Genomic DNA, 4,387 nt, shown 5'->3' with positions numbered 1-4,387 from the left:
TATGTGTGTGCTGAGCAATTAGTCACTTATGTTTTCTGGAATTTTTTTTTGACAGCATATTCAACAAAATAGCAACAATTATTTGTAGGTTAGCCTGTATATTCCAGGCATTGTGCTAGGGGTGAATAAGACACACATTTTGACACTAAGGGGCATAAACACAAGTCAGTAAAATAGGCAAGTGAGTAGGAAGTTAAATATAAGAGGAAAAATGGTGCTATAGCAATTGGGGTGTTAGCAAGGAGGTGGGAATGTGTGATACCTGGATAGAAGATTAGAAAATATGACAGGTGAGACAAGTCAGTCTAAGAGTAGGCCTATGTGTCAGTCATTCATTTGTCTGTTTTGTTAATCATTATTCAGTCATTCATTTATGTTACCTCATGCTGCAGACCTTTATTGGGAGTAGTGGCAGACAGTCTTCATTGATCCAACTTTCATTTCTAACCCTTTCATTTCTAATCCTCTTCCAAATGACAGTGGCCATTTGACCCAATTCTAGCCAATAAGGTAGAATGGTAAAATTGCTTCAGGGGCCTGAAAAACATTTTGATTCTCTCACGTAGATGCCAACATTTTCCTTTTCTCTTACTTTTCTCTGGATTCCATGTATGATAGCTGCAACAGCCATGAGGAAAAAGCCCAGAGAATTTCAGCTTGATAGAATCGTAATGAGTCCATTGAGCCTCTAAATTAGCATCAGCAATCATCTACCTCTGTATATTTTACATGAGAAAAATAAGCTTCCATTTGAGTTATTGTAATTATGTTTTCTGTTACTTGCAACTCAAAACAGTCTTAACAAAGTTGGGCATGTGCGTTGGGCCAGGCCTTTTGTTTGGTGAGCTCTTAATAAAGTTGTCAGTGGCAAACAGCTTAAAAAAGGAGAGCCTACCACAAAGGAGGAGGTGACAAAATCTCTTCAGTTGCTCCTCTTCTGTGAATGAGGCACTAAGATTTATAACTGGGACACTGGGACAAGAGTTATAGGTGTCTGCCCCACCCCACCCCACCCCTGTCTCAGCACCATTGTATATTTCTTTAATGAAGTGTGAGACCAGAACTCTATAAATTCACATAGTAACAGAAGTGGGCAGTAGCTCGTCAGAGGAGCTATTCAGGGAGCCCAGCATCACTCTTTGCGTATTAGAGAAGTTAACAGCTGGTTAAAAATAGGCTTGGAGAGAAGTTGCTTTTAGACCACAGCTCATTTTGGATTTCTCTGGAGCCCCATTCTGGGCCACAGTGTATTTCCTTTTTCCTTTCATTCAAGTAAGAGCACCCAGGCGGTTCAGAGACAATAGATGTACGGTTATCTTTAGGTCTGCTGTGCACTGAAAGCAGAACTAGGGAAAAACAACAAGACCCCTTGGGTACCCGGAGCGTTACAGCTTTAAGGGCCAACATTGACTGAGCTTTTACTATGGGCCAGGCTTTGGGCTTTAAATCCTCAAAACAACCCTACGAGAAAAAGTATTATTAACGGCCTCCTTTCCCTCATGAGGAACCTGAAATTCAGAGCAGATAAGCAATTTATTTAAGGTCATACAACTAGTAAGCAGGACCAGGATTTGAACCAAGGTCTGTCTGATTCCACTTAGAGCCTGTTCTCTTAGCCTCCACTCATGCTGGTCACACAGGGATTTCTGTGTCACTTCATTTTGACCCTGAGAAGAGCCTTGTGAAGAAGGCAGGGTGGGGAGACTACCTCAGTTTACAGAGGAGAAAGCTGAGGACCAGGGAAATGAATGATTTGCCAAGGTCAACAGGTCCATGCACAGTAAAACGAGGATTTGAACCATCCCTTCTGACTCTGAGTCCTGTGCTCTTCCAGGACAAGCTGAGTGCTCAAGCTCCTCAGTTCTGAAAGAACTTTCTGAATTTTGGGGGTTTGACTTCTGATGCAATAGCAGGTCCTATATCAAGGAATCAAATATCCCAGGGCTAGCCAGATTTATTCAGTTTTTTTACTGATAAATTCCTAACTAGAACATGTGTTAAATGATATTTGGAACTGGCTTTTATTTATTTTTCACTTTATTTGTTTATTTTAACATTCACTATTATTTTATATTAATATCAGGTGTATAGCATAGTGGTTAGACATTTATATAATTTTAGAAGTGATCCTCCTGACTAGTCTAGTATCCATTTGGCACTGCATAGTGGTTACCATATTATTGAATATGTTCCCTTTGCTTTACTTTACATCTTCATGACTGTTTTAGAACTATTAATTTGTACTTCTTAATACCTTCACCTTTTTCACCCTGCCCCCCAAACTCCCTCCCATCTATCACCCCAATAATCTATTACCCATCTGACGTCATACATAGTTATTACAATATTATTGACTATATTTTTTATGTTATATCCTACATGCCCATGAGTAATTCGTAACACCAATTTATACTTCTTAAATCCTTCCCATTTTGCACTTAGCCCCAACCCCCTCCCATTTGGCAACCATCAATATGTTCTCTGTATCTATGAGTTTGTTTCTGGTTTGTTTATTTTGTTCTTTGGATTCCACATACAAGGGAAATCACATTGCATCTGTCTTTCTCTGTCTGACATACTCCACTCAGTACAATACCCTCCAGGTCCATCCATGCCGTCACAGATGGCAAGAACCCATTTCCTTCCATGGCTGAGTAATATTCCATTGTGTGTGTGTGTGTGTATATATATATATAACCTCCTCTTTATCCATTCATTCATCAACAAACACCCAGGCTGCCTCCACATCTTGGCCATTGTAAACAATGCTGCAATGAATATATGGATGCACATGTTCCCTTCAAGCAGCACTTTGGGTTTTTTCAGATAAATACCCAGAAATGGTATAAATGGTTTTTCTTTGTATCTTGTAATAGCCTTTGTTTTAAAGTTTATTTTGTGTGGTATAAGTATTGCTACTTCAGCTTTTTTTGTTTGTTTCCATATGCATGAAATATCTTTTTTCTATCCCTTTACTTTCAGTCTGTGTGAATCTTTCAATCTGAAGTGAGTTTCTTATAGGCAGCATATGTAAGGGTTCTGTTTTCTTATCCATTCAGCCTTCTGTCTTTTGATTGGAGCATTTAATCCATTTACATTGAAAGTAATTGTTACTAGACATGTAGGTATTGCCATTTTATTATTCATAATTTTTATTTTATTTTTTTTCCTGTCTTAAAGAAGTTCCTCTAACAGTCCTTGTAATACTGGTTTTGTGGTGGTTGAACTCCTTTAGTTTTTTCTGTCTGGAGAGCTCTTTCTCTGTCCCTTCCATTTTAAATGATAGCTTTGCTGGGTAGAGTAGTCTTGGTTGTAGTTTCTTGTTTTTCATCAAATTGAATATTTTGTGCCAATCCTTTCTGCGTGCAAAGTTTCTGTTGNCTGGCATCCCAGGCCAGCTCTTAACCAATGTGTCACTCGGTCTGCCCACTATTCATTATTCTTATTATATCTGGTTCCCGTACTGCAATAGGGACTCATCTCTGTAGGAACAGTATGTCCTAACTTTTCTATGAGTGGAAATAAAAATTCAATCAGTCAGAGTCTTCTGTAAGTTGGTCTTGAGCCATAGTTGAGATTCATTATATCTCACTTTAACTACTCTTTCTGAATTTTCCTCTCTTTGGCCAGCCCTTCAGCTGTTCTGATTTGCATGCCTGGTGGAGTAACCAGTTACACATCTTGCTTTGACATCCCAGTATGCCCTCCAGCCATACTCATGCTACGGCTACCTTCAGATCTGCCTCCATTATTACAATAAGCCTTTAATTGATCTCCCAGATTTCATCTCTTCAGCTTTCCATTCTATACTATTACCAGACGAAAATTTATAAAACTATAGCTTGGTTTATATGATTCTCCACACAAAAATGGCTTCCCATTGTTCATGCAATGGAATCTGAACTGCTTAGCTGCAAAATTAAGGTCTTTATTAATTATGATCTGATCCCTACCTGATTTCCCAGTGTTGTCTCCTCCTTTGCACTCCCTCTAATCTTGTGTACTCTAATCCTAGATAACCTTTCTGGTTCTATGCTTTCCTGTTGTCATTCCCTTTTTCATGCTGTTCCTATCACATGTGTGCACATCCAAACCCTACTTATCTTCCAAACCCAAACACAATGAAGACACTTACTAAACTGGTGGAGTGAGGGATAGAGCCAGTGGGAAATTGAGAAGACATCAGGGTCCATCCCAAGACAAGCAGGGAGTTCAGTCAATCAATAGCCAGTTTAGGAATGTCTTGCTCTATCATTGGGTACTCTACTCTCTCTAACACCCTACCCATAGTGTTCTTACGAATTTTCATTTTTTAACACACATCTCTGGTTTTGGTATGTCACTCTTCGTTTAGGTCAAAGACTTCAGAACGAAGAACTGATTTAAC

The sequence above is a fragment of the Hipposideros armiger genome, unplaced genomic scaffold (genome assembly GCF_001890085.2).
Source record: "Hipposideros armiger isolate ML-2016 unplaced genomic scaffold, ASM189008v1 scaffold_14, whole genome shotgun sequence".
Lineage (NCBI taxonomy): Eukaryota > Metazoa > Chordata > Mammalia > Chiroptera > Hipposideridae > Hipposideros > Hipposideros armiger.
The sequence above is the reverse complement of the archived record's forward strand: the minus strand, read 5'-3'. Positions refer to the sequence as shown.